The sequence below is a fragment of the Eptatretus burgeri genome, chromosome 4 (assembly GCF_056783735.1).
Source record: "Eptatretus burgeri isolate ZD-2024b chromosome 4, Ebu_testis_v1, whole genome shotgun sequence".
NCBI lineage: Eukaryota > Metazoa > Chordata > Myxini > Myxiniformes > Myxinidae > Eptatretus > Eptatretus burgeri.
Genome location: NC_140964.1, coordinates 24,452,231 through 24,473,617, shown reverse-complemented (window position 1 = coordinate 24,473,617; position 21,387 = coordinate 24,452,231). Strand labels below are relative to the sequence as shown.

General features: G+C 38.0%; 1 long non-coding RNA gene across 1 annotated transcript in view; it reads right to left on the bottom strand.

Moving 5' to 3' along the window:
• LOC147027637 (uncharacterized) overlaps positions 1 to 21,387 on the bottom strand; it is a 30,453-nt gene that overhangs the window by 3,331 nt on the left and 5,735 nt on the right. Inside the window, exon 3 of the long non-coding RNA XR_015057157.1 lies at positions 3,969 to 4,025. This is a non-coding gene — a long non-coding RNA (uncharacterized LOC147027637). The remainder of the gene's footprint in view (positions 1 to 3,968; positions 4,026 to 21,387) is intronic.

The following is a 21,387-nucleotide window of genomic DNA, read 5'->3' as shown; positions in this document are numbered from 1 at the left end:
AGGTCATCTCTACTGAGATGATAGAGATGACCAAACGAGCGCGTAATGCCGTGTGTTACAATCCCCCTCATTTGCATAATATTCAGTGCATAATACCTCAGATACGACACCCGACATAAATCTCATAAAACATCTCGATTTTTAACAGAATTTTGACAATCGAGTATTAAGTATACTTAGCCGCTACCAAAAGTGAAAACAGAATTGCGATCCGAGTTAAAACTAACTCGTAACGTCGACCGAAGCAAAAATCTCCATTTCTCCACGCAATTATTTAATATTATTTTATCAAAGTCACAAAACCGTAATATTCAGCCATCCACCAACAATCTTTACATAATCCGACGGCTTAGCGAGTCAGGCATGCGACGATAACCTATGTTGGATTAAAAATGACTTTTAAACACCATCTTTATCAAAAACACCGTCAGCGCGCACACGCAAAACCTTTACGTGACTCAACGCCGCGTCTGCTCAAGCGTGCTGCACCACGTGACGAGCCGTGACATGGCGAGTGAAATATTTTTTATACAATCTTAAAACGTCTCCAAAACATCCGATTTTTACCAGAATTTCGACAACCGAGTATTAAGTGTCCTAAGCGATCGCAAAAAACCGAAGACAAAATTAAAATCGAAGTTAAAACGAACTCGTAACGTCGACCGAAGCAAAAATACTCCATTTGTCCACATGAATTTACGGAATTATGTTTGACCTCACTGTGACCTTGACCTTTGACCGATTTTGACCAAAATCTAATCATTGCAAGCCATCACCCTCCTGAATCACGTGGTGTAATTTGACATTGGTAGCTTCTTCCGTTTTCGAGTTATCGTGCCTACAAACAAACACACAGATGACGGAAGTCATCAATATTCTTACGAAATCTTTAGATTTCTTAAGTAACAAGCAGTCATAGACTGGTACTTATGAAATCGTGAACTTGACCTCTGACCTTGTCTAAAAAAGCTGTCTCTAGAGAAGGTAGCGACGCAAACCAGAAGTTTCTATGATGATTCTGTACCAAACCATCAAAAATCGAATGGTTGACCTCACTGTGACCTTGACCTTTGACTGATTTTGACCAAAATCTAATCAGCGCGAGCCATCACCCTCCTGAATCATGTGGTGTAAGTTGACATTGGTAGCTTCTTCCGTTCTCGAGTTATCGTGCCTACAAACAAACACACAAACAGAGGACGGAAGTCATCAATATACTTACGAAATCTTTAGATTTCGTAAGTAACAATCTATACAAAATAACCCCTTTCCTTCTGAAACCCTGGATCTGCCCTTGAAACGTATCCTCGATCTATTTTTCTTCTGCTCTGTCTTCCTTCACCAACTTTCCCATTTCCTATCCCCACCCTGACCTCCCTCCCAACCCTGCCTTTTCTTTACTATCTCCCCATATTCCTTTTTTCAAACGAATCTTTCTGCATTTACAATGCTGGTGTATGTCTAATGCATATACAGTAATCCCAACAATCATGGAACAAACATGTGACGCCTGATTAAGGTGGCAGGTTTCAGATACTTCTGTCAGGTTTTTGGATATCAAACTTGATGTGGAAGATACTGGTTTAATGACCGCTGATCACAAGCCAAGACAGACAGACAGACACACACCTACCTCTTCAACTCATCTTCTCATCCCTCTCATTTTAACAATTTAATTCCATTCCTTATTCCCAATTTCTGAGGCTCCGCATGGCCTTTGCAATGAGGATTCGGAATTTGGATCCAAAGCTAGTGAAACGGTGTCAGTTATTTACAGATCATGGCTATCCGAGCTCACTTGTAGAAAATTCCCTCAACCGTGTCCGACCAATCAACAGACAAAATGTTCTTCGAAAAACAAAACCTGACAATGACGAACGAATTCCTCTCACTTTGGTGTGTCATTCCAACGGTCTTGCATTAAAAGTAATTATCCAAAGAAACTTAAAAACCCTACAGGATGATACAGAAACTACTTCCATCTTCTTCCAACCATCTCTGTTTTTGTTCAAACGAGAGAAAACTTTGCGAAATTTTCTGGTTAAAGGCACACTACCTTCTAATCTACCACCTGGAACATTCAAATGCCTGCACACTCGTTGTCATGCCTGGGACTTCATCAACCCCATGACATCAATATGAGGACCAAAGCACACCATCGATATCACGAATCATTATCCCCACGCTCTTTGAAACAAAATGGATGTCGTAATTGGCTCTTTCTGTTGATCTGCCCGTCACACTTTGTCCTCCGAAACAGTTGTGCAGAAATTCCCCAAACTTGGTTGTTATGATCACATGGCAAGAAGGTGCAAGAGTGGTATCATTTTTGGCCCTGCCCCCTGGTGACCCCCTGGGGTGGGGTCAAAAGGTCAGATTCTAAAAAATTGCAATTACACCATATTTTAAAACAATTTCTCATGGAGCTTTGTATATTCAATCAACATTGGGGATGCATGAAATATGCACCAAATGTTTAGATTTTACCCCCAGCTCATGCCACCGAGGGTCACAGGAGTCAAAATGGGGAGAATTTTTTTTTTAACTCAACATTTGATATTGGGTCATTCCTGGTGGAACTATATGCTATCTTTCAACTTTGCTTTAGGTGGGAAGCGTGGGGATTTGTGATGGTGCACCATTGATTTCATTTTAGTTTGTCTCACGCCAAAGTGGTTGCGAGACTATTGTAATGCCCCCTGTCTGTCTGTCTTTCTGTCTGTGTCCACATCTATATATTTCTGCTTTAAATTTTTTATCTCTGCAACAGCTTGTCCAATTGATGTGAAACTTTAAACGTAGGAGGGACTTCCAATGGAGAATATTTTATAGGTAACCCCAACGTCATCGGTCACATGGTATGGCAGCCATATTGGATTAAAGGGATAAAATTTGGACATCTGCAAAAGCGCTCAAAAAAAAAAATTGAAACTTGGCATATGTCATCAACTCCCCATGGGTAGATCGGGTAATAACGATGACATCATCAATGAAGTAATATTTCAGCCATAATTGGTTTAATCGAAATCTTTATCCCAAAAATATGACACTTCAAATATCTGATCTATGATCCGATGTGAGTGACGAATTAAATTTATGCCATCATCGGCCATGTGGTCTGATGGCCATAATGGATTGAAAATAAAAAGGTAAAAAAATCTTCTTCAGAACCGCTTAACAGATTGATACTAAACCTCATACATTTGATCGACGAGCCATGGGGAATGTAGTTTGAAATATTTTTCATATTCATCTTCATTTATGCAGTGGTCGTTAAATATCCTAATAATTAATTAATAATCAATAAAGCTATGGATAATGGTAATGCATGTGACATAATAGGGTGCATGGATGATACGGGTGTATGTGCCATAATAGCAGCGTATTCAGCTAATGATGGTATCTTTGTTCAGAATGAGCATGAGAGATGAGACACTCTACTAAGTGCCATTCTAGTTTATACCTGTACAACTTCCAATGTAATTCATTGTATTTCATGCTCATTCTGCAATAAACTTTACAGCTTGGAGACCGCTTTGGAGAACACATTTACGCTGTCAAAACCATCAATGATGATATACGGAAACCCATTTCACGTCACTCTCGTGGTTTGATACCATTCATCAGATGTCTGGTTGTGGTTCGATACTCCATCATGGAAGCAATAACTCCTGGAAACTCTAAAAAAAACTATTTCATCCACAAACTTGGAACATCAGCACCAAAGTTTTTTCTACTAATTAAATATGAGTCATGATTCAACTGAAGATTTTGAAGATTATGAGAGTGATGATACTATCTCTGTTGGAACAGAAGACAGTTATGATACCGAGAGTTTGTGTTCAAATGATAGTTATGAAAGTAGTTTTATAGAAGATTGTGAAAGCACCAATGAAAGTACCGAAGATGATACCGAAGATGAAATTTATTTGAAGTAAAGTTTTACTTTATAAATATGAATAGTTTACCAGATTTTGAGCCTCTTGAATTTCCTGATTCTCCACAAAAGAAATTTGAGAATTGTCCTGCGTGCGAAAGACGGGGATTAAACACGGAGTCAAAAGCCTATAAACAATGTATATTCTGTGATTATCTTCTAATTAATGACAATAAAAAATATAAAAAAGAATATAATTCTTTGAGATTTACACCAGAAATGAATTACTTTACAAGATTGATTCGAGAAATGAATGCAAAGTATGAGGGTGATAATACGCCTTTTCTTACAAGAGAAGAGACTGAACAAATGATGACCATGATTCGTGGATTGATGATTTATATTATTAACGATTGTCATTTTCAGGGAAATTTCAACACAAGATATTGTATAAATGAAATAATGGATTATCTTGAAATTAAACCTGAACTTAGGATAAAACATAGAGTTTCTAAAAAAGGCAATAAAAAATTCAATAATCTGTTTTCCAAATATAAAAATGAATGATTTTTTTACCCATTTGGGAAAATAAGATAAAATTTAACAACCATAAAAATCTCATAGTTGGTTCAAGCGGATGTGGAAAAAGCCGCTTACTTTTAAAGATGCTCCTTACTCCCAACTTTTTAGATTATGATAATTTAATAATTTTCACAAAGTCGAGTTTTCTACCTGAGTATCAATGACTCTCACAAGGTTTTAATGTTGGTCTTCAAAAAGAAGATATAATCGGTTTATTTAAAATTCAAAACAAAGGAAATGATTACAATATTGAAGATATAATACAAGTATTTTGTGATACACAGAGATATAAAAAGAAATCAAAGCCGATAACTTGTATTTTAAGTGATAATACAGATGATATACCTTCTCCCCAAGATTTGGATAAATCAAAAAGAACCTCGTTATCTTTGATGATTGTGTTAATGAGAGAAACCAAATGGTAATGGACAGCTACTACACAAGAGGGAGACATTCTTCTTGTCATTGTATTTATCTTAGGCAATCATACTTTCAACTCCCTCTTCGCTAAATAGAAACAATGACAATACTTTTATTTTATTCAAGTTAAATTCAATAGATATAAACAATTTTTGGAGAGACAATTGTTCTACATTATGTAGTAAAAAGGAATTTGGGGATTATATGAAGCACACGACTGAAAAATATAAATATATTGTTGTGAAACAAGAGGAGATATTACAAGATATATTTTTTATTTTATAAACAATTACACATATAAATGACAACTATTATTATAAATATTGTGGGTAAATCTGCTTCTGGAAAAAAAACTTTCAGAAATCAAGGTTCTTGTATAGTACAAATGAAAATATTTTATATTTTCGAAAAAAACACCATGTGATTCGTATTGTATCGACAACATCCAGAGCAATGCAACCAGGAGAAGAAGAAGGTGAAGATTATTACTATATTTCAGTCGAGGAACATATGAGATTGAGGAATGAAGGCCAAATATTTGAGGAGGTTTCTCTTGGTACAACAAAATATTCACATTGAACGAGTGAGTTAAAGAAACGAAAATCTGGTGGTCTTGGGATATTAGAAACTAATCCAGAAGGAATGAGATAAATTATTAAACATCTGAGTGGTAATGGGGTTAAGATTTTATCATTCGGTTTTGATGTGGATGAAGAAACTCAACGCAAACATATGAAAAGCAGAGATACAAGTATTAGTGAAGAAGAAATTACAACTCGTATTAATGTTAATAAAGAATTTGATGAAATATTTAAAGAAAAGAATTTATTTGAACACATCTACTTTAATGATGAAGAAAAGAAAAATTTCCCTGATGACCTTTATAATTCAGTGAATGATATTTTCCAAGAAATAAATGGATGCGAAAGAAAGAGCATGAAGATTTAAGGAGCACCAAGAGTTGGTTTCAAAAGTTGTAAAACACCAGGAAGACATAAAGAAGAAACGCAGACAGAAACTAACGGGTGAAGAAGCATTTGAAAGAAAACAAGAGAAAATTTTTAAAACCACTTTAAAAAACTTACCAAGAAAAAATTATAGATGCTACCACAGTTCCCACAATAGAATGTACTCCTAAGAAACTTCAAATGTTAAAATATTTCAGTCAAATGATGGAGGAAGAATGAGAGCATGTAGGAGAATTAGAAGATGATGATGAAGGATTATTTCAACAAATGGAAGAGATTAATCAACCCCCCGATTATATTGTTGTGGGCCGGGGTCGGTGGCGAGAACAACCACAAGGTGGGGAAAGCTTGCGTCGTCTCCCACCAAACTCCCCGGAATTGTAGGCCGTTGCACGGATAACTCCGCGAGCCGGAAGGTCGTTTAACCGACCGTGGTCGCCAATATTTCAACCGCGTAGCCAGGCCCATCGCTGGGTGGGGGGGGGGAATTTGGGTGCAATGCCCCCCATGGCGCATCTAGTGCCCCCCCCCCCACTTGTACGCCACCCATTTATGCCCTGTTGCACCCTGTGAACCACTTAGTGTTTAAGGATGAGCGCCCACTGTGAACTTGCTATTTAAGAGTTCACCTGTGTGAACTAAAACCCTTATTCCAGATGTTCAACGTGGTGAATAATAAGGCTTTCTTGGATAAACTGTTCTTCAATAATATCCTTCTTTGAATAACAGTCAAGAGATAAGTGTGTGCTTGCCAGCGCATCTCCAAAAGCAATTGGTAAGACAGTCCAAGCCCACAAGATAAAAGATAATAGTGCAAGCACCAACGCCAACATCCAAGACGACAGACAGCCGCAAGACCTCGTATCGAATGTCGATGTTGTGGGTGGTTATATATATATATATATATATATATATATATATATATATGTATATATATATATATATATATATATGTATATATATATATATATATATATATATATATATGTATATATATATATATATATATATATATATATATATATATGTATATATATATATATATATATATATGTATATATATATATATATATATGTATATATATATATATATATATATATATATATATATATACATATCTTCTTCTTCTTCTTTCGGCTGCTCCCGTTAGGGGTCGCCACAGCGGATCATCCGTATGATCCGCATAGTGATTTGGCACATGTTTTATGCCGGATGCCCTTCCTGACGCAACCCTGGTCGCCTCTTACGACACAGGGATTTGGTACACCTATTTTAACTGGGGTATACACCGGCCCAGCACACTGGTACTCACTTTGCCGACCTCGGAAGGATGACAGGCTGAGTCAACCCCCTGGTGTATTAATTCAGTGGCCCAACGGGGCTTGAACTCAGGACCTTTTGTATCCCAAGCCGCTGCCCTAACCACTGCGCCAACACCAAGCTCATATATATACATATATAAATATATAAAAATATATAGATATATAAATATATATATATATATATATATATATATATAAAATATATATATATATATATATATATATATATATAAAAAGAAATATATATATATATAATATATATATAAAATATATATAATACATATATATATATATATATATATATATATATATATATATATATATATATATAAAAAGAAATATATATATATATATAATATATATAAAATATATATAATACATATATATATATATATATATATATATATATATATATATATATATATATTGTGGATCATTTAGTTTTAAGGAATAGCCAATCAGCATATTCGATGTGGAGGCCCAATTGAGCAGGTTACATGATTGGTTGTAAGTTAGGTATAAATGTAATATAGTCATAATATGACAAAGGAAAAGACAAGTTTACATAATTAAAGATGAAGTGCACATGCACCGCGTGACCTTCGCAACCCGTCAACCCTCCATCTTACAAAAATAATTGTATAATAAAAATTAAAAATATGTGTGTTTGCAATCGTGCTTACATTTGAAATTATGCAGATAAAGCTTGTTTTGATGCATGCATCATTTAATAAATAAAACCGTCAACCGTCAAATCACGCGAGTCGTGAGATAAGTGACATGAGCCACGAGGAACGAATCACAGAACACAAGCTAGCAGCAGGAGAAAAAGACGTGGATGATGGATATACGAAAATGGCTCAGAAAAGGAAAAAATGCAACTGACGAAAATAAAGAAGATCATGAAAGACATGTTGTGGGAGGAGTTGGAGGAGGAGGAGGAAAAGACGATCATGTCGATGAAATACTGACAGAAGCTGGCCAACCTGGGCAAGCCAGCAACGTTAGCCCTGCGGCTGGAGCCCCAGTGCAGGTAGCCGAGTTTCCACGCTTGGCGGCGGCCTCGGGGTCGGGTGTGACTGTCAAGCAGTTTCCCGATGATCTTGGAAGTGAGAGACCGAATCAAGTTGTTCTACAGCGGTACCCTGGGCATCTGTTGCAGAACAAGAGTCGCTCGTTTGTGTCCTCGTGGTACCAGACTAATGAATGACTGGAATACAGTGTGCAGACAGATGCAGCATTCTGCTATCCATGTAGGAAGTTTAACACCGCACGTGGCCCAGTGGACTTCACTTTCACAGTGCGAGGCTACCGGAATTGGAAACATGCCGTTGAGAAAGGCAGGGGGTTTCACAAACACGGAACTTCAAAGGAACATTTAACTTGTCTTTTGAGGTGGAAGGAGAATGAGAGGCGCATCGATTGTGGTAAGGAGATTTCCACACTCCTCAATGCTGACCAGCTAAATAGAAACTGATACTATGTGTCTGCTCTTACAGATGTTGTGGGATTTCTCGCCGAAAATCAGATACCTTTTAGAGGGAGCCTTGATAATTTTGAGGATATGTCAGACGGGCACAGTGGGCTCTTTCTCCCGCTTTTAAACTACACACTCAAAAAAGACACTGAGCAAGCCGAAATAATAAAGCATATCCCACGAAACGCAAGCTATACTAGTCCGGAAATGCAGAATGAACTGATCTGCACATTGAGTAATGTTGTGACGGATGCTATCGTGGAAGAAGTCGGCACATCGTGGTTTACCATCAAGGTGGATGGGACAAGGGACCCCACTGAATATGAGAACATATTAATCATCATTCCCTTTGTATCGGCATCAAATGAAGCAACAGAGCGTCTACTCACAATAGCTACAGCCGACGCTGGAGATGCAAAAACATTGACAGACCTAATAATTTCAGAGCTGACAAAAACAGGACTTGAAATGTCAAAAATATTAAGTCAGGTGTACGACGGGGCTTCGGTAATGGCTGGGAAGCACGGTGGGGTGCAAAAGTTGTTGTAAGAGATATTGGAAAGAGAAATCCCTGATGTGCACTGCTTAAATCACCAACTCCATCTGGTAGTTATCCACGCACTGGCAGCAGAGAAAGCTGTCACTGATTTCCTCGAGGTTTGTTGTTGCCGTACAAATTCTTCAGAAAGCCCACTGTTGCTGAACAGTATAAAGGTGAGCGGTTAAAACGACTTCTTGTCAAAGGTGGACGGGACATTTAGCCACCGTGTCTGTGATCATAGGATCTTTAAAGGATATCACATCCTAACTGTCGGAGATTGATGCAGAGCGCGCCTGCGGTGCAGAGATGAGGATGGAGACTATTGGGCTCTTGCGGGAAGTCTCTGGGCCTGCCTTCATGTTCATTGCTATCTTTGTACAAAAACTGCTGATGTTGTTAGATGGCCCTAACAGACTCTTGCAGGCAGAGGACATGGACTTGCTAATGGGGTTGGAACTGGTGGCGAGTGCTACAGAGTGCGTGAAGAAACTCCGCTCTGAGGATGAGTTCACTGATCTGTGGAACAAGGCCAACGATGCTCACACTTCTACACCTGCACCACCAAAACGGAGACGCACATTGCATAAGAAGTTGGAACAGTTTGTAGTTTTGGAGACTACAGGACAAAACAACGACAATGACAAGACGGAACTGCAGAGGGTTTTTTACAGCGCAATTGACTGTGCTTGGAGAGATCGCTCAGCGCTTCAGTGAGCGCAACACACAACTCGCCCGTTCACTCGCTGCCTTGAATCATGAAAATGGCATGTTTTTGGATCCCCACTTGCTCCAGCACATCATGACATTAACAAATTCAACCATCAGTGAAACATAGTGTGTGGTTGCAAAGCAGTTTATCCTCTCACAGACAGAAAAGCAGCCAAACGAGAGATGGACAACACAAAAACTACTCTCAACATACCACAAAACGCTGGAAGCGATGCCAAGTGTAGTGACTGCTATGAGACTTGCACTAACATTTGGTGCGTCCACTGCCATGTATGAAAACTCATTCTCAACATTGAGGAATGTCTTCACTGACCATCGACGGTCCATGCGCTATGCACGCAAGGCACAACTGGTACAGCTGGCCTTCGAGAGAGACCTCACACGAAAATGCCTGAATGAATGTGAGGAGAAGGTCCTCGGAAGATTCCACACCGAGACGCATCGCCTGCAGCTCTTCTGACAGCGAGTACAGCGGTATAAACACTATACGAGGAGTTCAGATTGTGTGTGTGACTGCTGGTGATGCGTGTGTGGTTGTGGTTGCAGTGTGGTTGTGGTCAGCACCCACCGTGGTCGGCTGCTTTGTACTTCTGATGTTTAAGTTAAATGTTGTGTTTGGTGCTTTGCATATCCCATATCTAGTGCTTTGTGCATAACCTTACCTCTTTGTAATTGACTGCTTTAAATGCGGACTTTGTGGTATCTTCAGGCCGGTCGTATTTGCTGTTGATAGTTTAACGTGATGATCGCAAATCATAGCATACTGTATATAATTTAAAAGTGCACTGATTCTGGTGCCAACCTCCCCCGTTTAGTCATTGTATCTCTGGTGAATTAATTTTCTAATGTCAATTCGTGACAACACCTTGTATAAGTGCACCTGAATTGGTACCAATTGTCTAATCATTGAATATCTGCATTGTGAATGTGCCAGTTTATTGCGGCTCTCCTGCATTCGAATAATTTTTGGCCAAAAACATCGGAACATATTAAATCTAGCTGAGATCAATTTGGTTAGTATACGACGGCAACCTCAGTATAGATGTGTCAATGCTGCATGAATACAATAGTATTCAGTCAACCTCCGCTTCATCGCGGTTCACCTATCGCGCCCCTGGTTCATCGCGGGTTTTCCCTTGGAACGTCACTAATTTTTTCTTCGGATTCCCCCGGTACATCGCGGTAATAATATATAAAATATAAATTATTTAAGCAATAAATTATAACGCGTGGTGCTCGACCAGTCACACAACGCACGAGACAAAGTTTCGCTTGTGAACTTCGAATATTTTCTACGTTTTTTCTCCAAGCCCCACGATGCCGCCCAAACGCCCTGCACCTTCTAAGGCTTCTGGCAAGGAACCGAAGCGCCAGAGGAAGGTCCTGGGACGCTCCAGGAGAAGGTTAAGGTGCTCGATATATGCTTCGGGAAGGAAAAAGGTTTGCCGCCGCCATTGGACGAGCACTGCTCGTTCCCAGCAACTCAAAACCTACCAGACCAGACGAGTCGATCTCCGGCACCTCAAACCCAATCACTGCCAAACCGACCAGACCAGACGAGTCGATTTTTGGGGAGGCGTCCATTCATCACGGATTTTCACTTTGCGCAGGGAGGTTTGGAACGTAACCCCCGCGAGAAACGGGGGATTACTGAACTGGGTTATCAAAAATATTAAATGTAATAATTGTGCCCTTCCCCCCCATCCAGTTCATCTGGCCCCATTAATACTGAGCCCTGGCTACGGGCATGCGCGTAGCGTAGGGTCTATTTGTCTATAACAAATTTACCTAATTAACGACGCGATTTCGACTACCAGGTAAACCACGCCCTCGGCACGTCTTACTCGAACAGGGTCACTCTACCGACTACCAACTCTGGTTCGGGTGCAGCCGAGCAGAAACTGCCAAAGCCGTGCCGGCTGGAATGAACGGATTATTGGGGATAAAACCCTGCCTAAACTTTGATCCGAACCATGCAGGACCAATTCAAGAAGGGACGGAAACGAACTGGGAACATTTATAACAAGTTTTATTTGCAGTAAATTAAGACACAAAGCAAGACTTAATGCGAATATTCAAGAAGTATTTACAATGATCCAAAAACACTTATTCAGTTCTACTTAAAGACGGGCCCACACGCAGACACACACAAATAAACAGAAACCCACAGTTCTTTATTGGACCCGTGCAGCTGAGGAGAGAGACAAGCTGGGGGTCAGAGTTCGGATGCGTACCTGGCCATCGGAGAAAGGGGGTACTACGTGCTGCAGCACCTGACAATGGTCGCTGGTTTGGTCCCCAGTCGCACGTGTAGGACTCGAGGTTCGTGGCGGAGCTTGGGTGGTGAGTAGTGGGGTCCACGGAGGGGGTGTCAGGGTCACTCTTTCCTTCCTTGTAGAGGGCCAACAGAGACACGTTCGCTGCCTCGCCAACCTTCGTAACAGCAAAAACCCCTTTCCGGACAGCAAAAACCCTCCAAAACTCTCAAAAAGACCCACCAAAAACTCTCCAAGACTCCAAAAAGACTCCAAGACCCCAAAAATACTTTCCAAGACCCCAAAAAGACCCTCTAAGACCCCTGCCTCAGAGAGTGCTCGGGAATTTATGTACCTTCCTCAGTGGAGAGGGGCCTTGGTGAACACACCTCGCTGTCCGTCTTTGATTGGACAGGGTCCCACGGCATACCTTTCCGGGGCGAGGCCTTGGCCCCTTCCGGGCAACCCCAGCCACTCTTCCATGTGGGTTCATACTTGACGAGTAACAGTGTCAATGCTGCAATGGCCCCTGCTGGGAAACCCCAGCCACTCTTCCCCACAGGTTCATACTTGATGAGTAACAGTATCAATGTTGCAAATAAAAGGTTGTCGTGAAAGAGTTACAATGTTCGTGGGAGCCGAGAAACCGGAACCGCGAGATCTTTCCTTGGCACATCAGGGTACAAGAATGCAGCTAGTTGGTGGTGGATCGTGATTGACCAAGGGGTCATGCAGATGGGATGGTTGTTAGATGGCTTGTTGGAGGGTTCGTTGGATGTAAAGATTTAATAACCTAACTAAAAAGAAATCACAACACATACCTTTGATTCTGCCACTAGACAAAAGGAAGGGGGTCTGACTACACACATAGTTAACGACAAAACTGACTTTTGGGACATCTGTATGTTGAATGCAAATGGTTTCTAGATCCGTAACAATATTGTGAAGGCTCTTCAAAACAATTAATATTCAGCAGATTCAAAAACCAAAGCAGGACTCATTCCAACAGAACAACAAGCAATATTTCATCTTGTTCAAGAAAAGGGATTGATATTTAATGATGAATTATGGTTCTTGAGTTCTGCTCAACCCCCTGTTAAACTAACTCTGTGATTAATGTTTCTTCTAACAAAAGATGGAAAACAAGGTTCAACTGTGAGGGATGAATCAAAGTATTTTGATAAACCATTGGATTTAGAAAAATAAGGATGATAGAGTATATATTGATCTGCTGGACTCTCTTAATTATAGGGTTAGTCTTTCTGGTAAAAGTAGGAAGAATGAGAAGGAGAAACACATTATTCAGGCTTTAAGTAGGCTTGGTTCAGGTATTAGTTTTCTTCCAAATGACCCATCACAATTAGTTAATAGATTTATTGCTGTAAGGAAGTCAGAAGGCTGGAAATAGCAAGTGTTTTAATGAAGCATTAGCCATTTTAGACCAGTTGATGAACTTGAAAATAAGTAATAAATGTCAACACAAAGACATTTTATCCCATATTAAATAAGATGAGAAGCACAATCCTTAGTTTTAATTTGACAACAAGCGACCACACATGTTCGTTTCTATACCCACTACAACTTGTCATGACAAAATAATATGAGGCGTCTTTATTGCCCATGGAAACTTAGAATACCTTGTTTAATATCACCAAGAAAAATGACAAGTTTAGTTATAATTCGGGAAGTGGATGCAAAACAATAACAGTTTCACCCGGAGCAGATGAGATTTCTCAAATATCTTCCGAAATCGCTCGCCTTTTGAAAGAACAGGGAAATGATCCAAAAAATATTGTTATAGATATTCAAAAACATACTTCAAAATCAACGATTAAATTGAACAAGCTCAAATGAGCTAAGATCCTCATCCTCTTCATGATGACGTCATAAAAACGAATATGACGTCATTGTGATGTATCAGGTTTGCGATAAATTATCTGTGCTAATGCCCGGCTTGATTCCAGCAAACAAAATTCAAACGGCTTGCCAAGTTTCGGAGATAATGGTACAGGCGATTTCCATTAGCGGCGATATTATGATGTCAACTTTTTTTCTTGGAAGAATATCCAAAATCAGAGATGGTTACTGCCTGTGCGTGGGCTTTCTGCATATATATGGCAAGTTTCACGTCAAAACATATGTGAAACAAAAAATGTCAAAAAATATGGATGACCTGTGTCATCTACCTGATGATTATCTACCTGTGTCAGGAAAAACCATATACAGTGTAAATTTTAGGAAAACTGACCAAGATAATCGCATGATTTCTTTTAATGGAGAAATTATATCCATCAGAATTCACCTACGTGAAATTTTCCAATAAATAAATACGATGGCTATTGTGAGGAAACACGAGTTGGGAAAATATAAAATAATTACAGGGGATGGGATGTTCCTTTCCCCATACTGCAAGGGTGAAGGTATGTATCTTGGTCGAGGATACTATAAACCTAAGAGACAAAGGGATGTAGGACATCAATTGAGAAAAATTGAGATGGGATAATTGATACTCTAATGGGTAGAGGTTCAACTATTCTTAAACATAAAGACCTAATTGGTTCAACTCCTTCCGCTGTGGGAAATGTAGCGGGTGCAATAAAAGAGTATAGAAGATGCCCAAAAGGAATCTCATAAATTACAAGCAATAAAATAAATTAAGAAAGGCAAAACTCAGTTGTCTTCCCAAGAACGACAGAAAATAATTCAAATACTTGGGTCAGGGTTTCAAAAGTTTCAACATCTTTTTTCCCTAAATAAATACAAGCATGGAAGCAATTGGTAGTAACTATGATTTGGATGATACCATTGTCATCTCAAACTCTACTAAAAAAGAAGACTACTTCAAGGTGAATGCAATAACTGGAACAGACTGGAATGCAAATGAAAAAAAAGTTTTAAAATAAATAATCAACAAACTTATTTGAATCTAGCCAAAAGTTTCTTTTATAAATTTACATTCACTAAGGCTGGAAATAACACAAACGCTACACTCGTAAATGATTTCTTCTGGAAAATGTTTGATAGTGTTCGTTTGTACATTGGAACACAAGAAGTTGAAACGGTTGATTATGTCTCTGCTACATCTGAAATGATGAAATTTACACTATATTCATTTTGTGATAGAATGGGAAAGGGAGCTGTCGAAGGTTTTATTCCAGATATGGCAACGTGAAAAAACACAGACCCTGGATATAGTCAAATGAAAGGAATGTATAATGATGATACAAAAACAGGCAATAGTTTTACTGTGGCAGTTCCTCTTAAAGGAATATTTGGATTTTGTGATCATGATAATGTTCTGTGTGGTCTTAAAATTAGATTTCAACTGCAAAGGAATGATGATGAAAATAGATTGCTTTTTGGTGTGGCTAATGCTTTTGCTGCTCAGAATAAATTTCTAATTGATGAAATTAGTTGGTATATTAGTGAATATACTCCTAATCTTAAAACAGAAGAGATGTTGAATAGAATAGACTTAACTCAAAGAAACCACTCAATGTATCATACTTTAAAAGAAGATGCCAACACGTTAAACTGAACCAAACCATTTACACGTGGAATTTGGGTGTTCTGGAAGGAAAGCCACGATATCTGTGGCTCATTAAAAAAAAAAAACCGATGGTGATACTGCTACTGATAAGAATAATGCATTGAGTGATAATGTGAAGGTGAAACAACTTTGCATTTCTCAAGATGTAATATTTTATCCAGGAGATAGATTGGAAATTAATTGGGAAAAAAATGATTATGCTGAAGCACACAAGTCTTACCAAAAGGTGTGTGAAAGCAATAGAAAGAAAGAACCCATTTTGGATATGACAGCACTTAAAAGTCTGTAGACAATCTATGCAAATGACCTGAGTGCTCAATAGGAAATTATGAAGTCTAATCAAGTGGATACTTCCCTATGTATTGAAAGAGGAGAGAGTGAAGAAGTTGATACATATTGTTTGCTTTTGGAAGAAACAGAATTACAGATTAATGCAGATAATGGTGTTATGATTAGTCTCACATAATTTTTTGACAACTAAATGAGTCGTAAAGTGCCAACTGGGGTATATGTTAATCAAATCAATCTTCATAAACTATCATCTTATATTCAAAATCAAAAGCCTTGCATGATAAACGCTTATACAATTCAGAGAAAAGGAGCAGTAAGAATTGATGTTTTGCTCACAAGAGAACAGGTGAAAATCTTGAACGATACTGGCTCATTTAAAATTAAAATGTCAAAACCAATGTTGAAGAAATATTCAATAAGAGAGATGAGTGGAGGATTTCTCCCATTTGTAATTCCTTTACTTGCTGATTTAAGTGCGGCTGGAGCATTGACAGGTGGTATTTCAGCAGTGGTGAAAACTGCCAACGAAAGGAAGACTCAACTCCGGGCTCAAAAAGAGTTGGAAAGACATAACAACGAGTTGGAGAAACAAATTAGTGGAAGTGGTGTAATTGTAGATTTTGCTGAAAAACTTGAAAGTCTGCCTGATAAAGCGAGATTGTTAGTTGGAGATATGCTTTCTTCTATCGCACAAGAAGGTGTAAAATGAACTAAAAGGGGTAATGGATTATATCTTTCTTTAAAATAAATGAGCATTGATGAGTGGTTTAAAGAATTTGGAAAGAATACAACATCAAATTTAGAACTTGTGAAATATTGTAAGAAATTAAAAATTCATAATGTGGTTATTTGTATGAGAAATGAATTGACAAAGTGTCTTAACATACAAAGAATATTATTATGGACTTCGAAGATAATAATGGGAACGGTTCTCATTGGGTTTGTATTTTTAATAGTCAAGACAAATATTATTTTGATAGTTATGGTCTTCCACCACCTCTTGAATTTATAAAATTCTTCCAGAATGCTGTTTATCAAACGTTTCAAGTCCTGGAATTAAATTACAAGTGTTGTGGTCAATTATGTCTATATGTGTTATTTCAACTCAACAAAAATGAAATTTTTAATGACATTATTTTTAATCCAATATAAATGACTTATGTTGGAAAAGATGGTTCTATCTTTGGTGTATCCCAAGAACTGGATATTGATTTGTCAAATTATTACACAAAGGCACAGGCTGAACGACAGAAATATAGTATAGCAAAAAATATTAATATGAAAAATGTTTATAAATTAATAAATTATCCAAGCCCGATTGACGCGAATGACTTGGTGAGATTAAGTGATTTATCACAATATATATATCCTTAAATAAAACGGCACGTTTTTTTCAACAAGTAGAATTTACAACCACAACATCTGGTTCAACAAACCATACACCTTTTCTTATTAAATTCAATGATCTGCTTCGTATTGAATTTTATAAAGAAGGAAGTATAGTTAATATGAGAATCGAGAAATGGAGGTATAATACGTGTGATTTAGGATATAATTGCTCTTTTTCATTAAACCGAGAAGACCTATACAATTTTTATCAGTCTCGTAAAGAAGCATATTATCCTCTTGGTAAGAATGAGGAGATAGGTGGAAGCACAATTAGCAAACAACAAATACATGATTTTGGGAATAGGAAATCATATGATGGTGAAGCAATAGTTTATATGACAAAGAAGGAAGGAAATTGGATAATTATACAAAGTCGAGGAATACAAGCTGATTTAACAACAGGAAGATGGGGTGGTATTACGTGTCATCATATTAATCTGTCATATATTTCTGATACATAAATGACAGCAAGAAGGCTTCAAGAAAATGATAATTTTTGCATTCAAGGATACCTACAAAAAAGGTTGTTAGATTTTACATTCCTTATGAATTGGAACAAACACACGGGCATTTTTCAATTAAGAACTGGCCTTACACTGATATTAAAAACCCCACAAATAGAGATTTGATTAAAATATTAAATAAAAATGAACTTCTAAAGGTGATGAAATATAAAACTCTTTTATAAATCATCAACAAATCTTATTGGTTTCCTATCATGAGAAAAATTATTGTGGATTCAAGAGTATCGCAGAATCCAGATGAACACATGTGTGATATTCTATGGGGTGAAAGTGGTTCAAGGATAGTTAGGGATGAGGAAGGAGTTGAAGAAACTGAGACAAAGAAGAAGGAAGAGAAGGAGAAGAGAGAGAAGGAGGAGAGAGAGAAGAGAGAGAGAGAGAAGTGGGTTGTGTGGGTTGTCCCTTTGAAAAACAAAACAGGTAATCTCTTACGTTAGCTTTCCAACAGATATCACTGGGGAACAAATTTTTTCTTATTATCTGTTGCATGAGATTTTTCAACTTATTCTGTATTTTTTCAAAGCTGATTTCAAATCTGAAATCGGTTTTCCTCTGCATGCTCTAGTTTTCATGCAATTTGAAACTTGCGATTTTCGCTAAAAAGGACACCCATTGCTATTTTCACTAGGGATAACTTGAGAACTAGGGGTGAGATTTCGAACTTCAGTGGAAATATACGATGCCTAAACTGCTAAATAACTATAGACCGTATTCGTTTTGCTGCTAACGATTTGCTCACGATTTATTTGACATCAATTTTCTTTATCTTTATTGATATTTATTTATCTTTATTGATATATATTCTTTAACTTTATGTTTTTCTTTGTTTCAGATCTGATCATGGCTTCTTCAATAAGACATAAATGTGTAAATAATCCTGATGCATTATTTTATGTATGTGGCTGCTCCACACTACTTCGTCAAAAGCACAATATAACATTGTTTGTAAGGCGTGCCTATAAAGCCTATCTTGATGTTCCCCTTGGCGACCAAGACAAGAAATGGGATCCTCATATTGTATGTCATAATTGTGAGGAAATGCTTCGTGACTGGACAAAAGGAAAGTGAAAGGGTCTGCCTTTTGGAGTTCCCATGGTTTGGCGAGAACCCAAGGACCACGTAACTGACTGCTATTTTTGCCTGGTCAACACAAAGGGTGTCGGCAAGAAAAACAGGCAAAAGATCTCCTATCCCTGTATTCCCTCAGCAATTCGACCTACTCCGCACTCTGAGGAACTCCCCGTTCCAGTTTTTAATGGTTTTGTCTTATCTGAAGATGAAGGCAGTGAACATGATCAGCAATAGCATGAGGGTCGTGATGATGGACTTCAAGAAATGGTTTCAGAATCCGAAGCCTCCTCATCTGATACCAAACGGTCATCAGCCCCTCAGCAGTTTAGCCAACCGGAATTGAATGATTTTGAGCGTGATTTGGAGCTCTCCAAGAAAGCAGCTGAGATATTGGCCTCCAAGCTGCAAGAAAAAAATCTACTTGACCACTCTGCAAATGTTTCATATTTCTGAAAGCGGGACCAGATCTTTGTCACCTTTTTCTCAGAAGACAAGCAGTTTGTTTATTGCCACGATATCCCAGGTCCTCTCGGGCAATTAGGTGTTACTTCGTATAATCCAACAGAATGGCGATTATTTCTGGATACCTCAAAGCGCATCCTCAAGTGTATTCTCTTGCACAATGGCAATGTTTATGGAGCAGTTCCAGTTGGTCACTCAATGCATTTGCGAGAAGAACATAATGACATAAAAATGGTCATTGACTTCGTCAAATATCGCGAGCACAACTGGATCATTTGTGTGGACCTGAAAATGGTCAACGTTCTCCTTGGTCAACAGAAAGGCTTCACAAAGTTTCCATGCCATCTCTGCATGTGGGACTGCCGAGCTCGAGAGAAACACTGGATCCAGAAGGAGTAGCCCATCCGTGAAACTCTGGAAGCAGGCATGCAAAACATTGTGAATGATCCAATCGTCAGCTGAGAGAATATCATTTTCCCCCATGAAACAGTTTGTGAAGTCATTGAGTACTGATGGTGAATGTTTTCAACATATAGTTTCTGTTTTTCCTGCTTTGTCTTTCGAGAAGATCAAAGCAGGTGTGTCCGATGGACCTCAAATTCGTGCCCTTGTACGTGATGAGGAATTTGTAAGGAAGATGAATGACAAGGAGAAGACAGCGTGGCTGTCTTTCGTCGCAGTTATACAAAACTTTCTTGGTAACAAAAAGGCAGATAACTATGAGTTTCTGGTTACTAGAATGCTGTTGGATTTTCATGATCTTGGGTGCAACATGAGTGTCAAGCTGCATTTCCTGAATAGTCACCTTGATCAATTCCATGAGAACCTTGGGGCTGTAAGTGAGGAACAGGGAGAGCACTTCCATCAGGACCTCATGACGATGGAAGAGCGCTACCAAGGGCGATGGGACAAAAATATGATGGCAGACTACTGCTGGAGCATCAAACGAGATTGCCCTGTGGAAGTCTACAAACGCAAGAGTAATAAGTGCAAATTCTTGCCTGAATAGGACCTATTTGAACTTTGCATTCCATCCTTATCAATTGTTCTGAATCACCTATCGTCATTATGTCGAAATATATGTTAATTTAAATTTGCTTTTAATTCAAATTGTAACTTACCAAATAAATCTTGAAAATGTTGAATTGCAAAATATATGTTAAATATAAAGTTGCTTTTAATACAAATTGTAATTTACCAAATAAATGTTGATAATGGTGGATTGCAAAAAAATCTAGAGCTGACAGAGAGAAACTAACTTCAGATTTGAATTCAGCACACTCAAATTAGGTAAGATTAAGTGCTGGTATCAATGCAACAAAAACTTTGTTCCCCAGTGTATTCAATAAAGGCAAGAGAAAACCTAAAAAATTGTGGACTGATGAGGGTACAGAATTCTACAACAAAACATTTATGAATTTTCTTGAAAATAACAACATTACATGATACAATACCTTTAATGAAGGAAAAGCGGTTGTTATTGAGCATTTTAATCGCACTTTAAAAGAGAGACGATATATAAAATTCACTCAACTTGGTTCTCAACAATGGTTATCTTAAATTCAGGACATTGTAGATAAGTACAATAATACGATTCATACCTCAACTAAATTTAAACCATCAGAAACATTTACAAAATTAAAATATGAAAAAGAGATTAATGCCAGAAAGCCTAAGTTCAAAGTTGGTGATATAGTAAGAATATACAGGTGGAAATCTCATTTTGAAAAAGGTTATAACAAGCGATAGACAAATGAACTTTTTAAAATTGTGGATGTTGTCGGTCCAGTTCCTTGGACTTACAAATTATGTGATTTAAATGGGGAAGAGATTTTAGGTTCATTTTACTCACAGGAATTACAAAAGACAAAGATAAATTGAAAAAAACTCTTGGACTTACAAATTATGTTATTTAAAGGGGGAAGAGA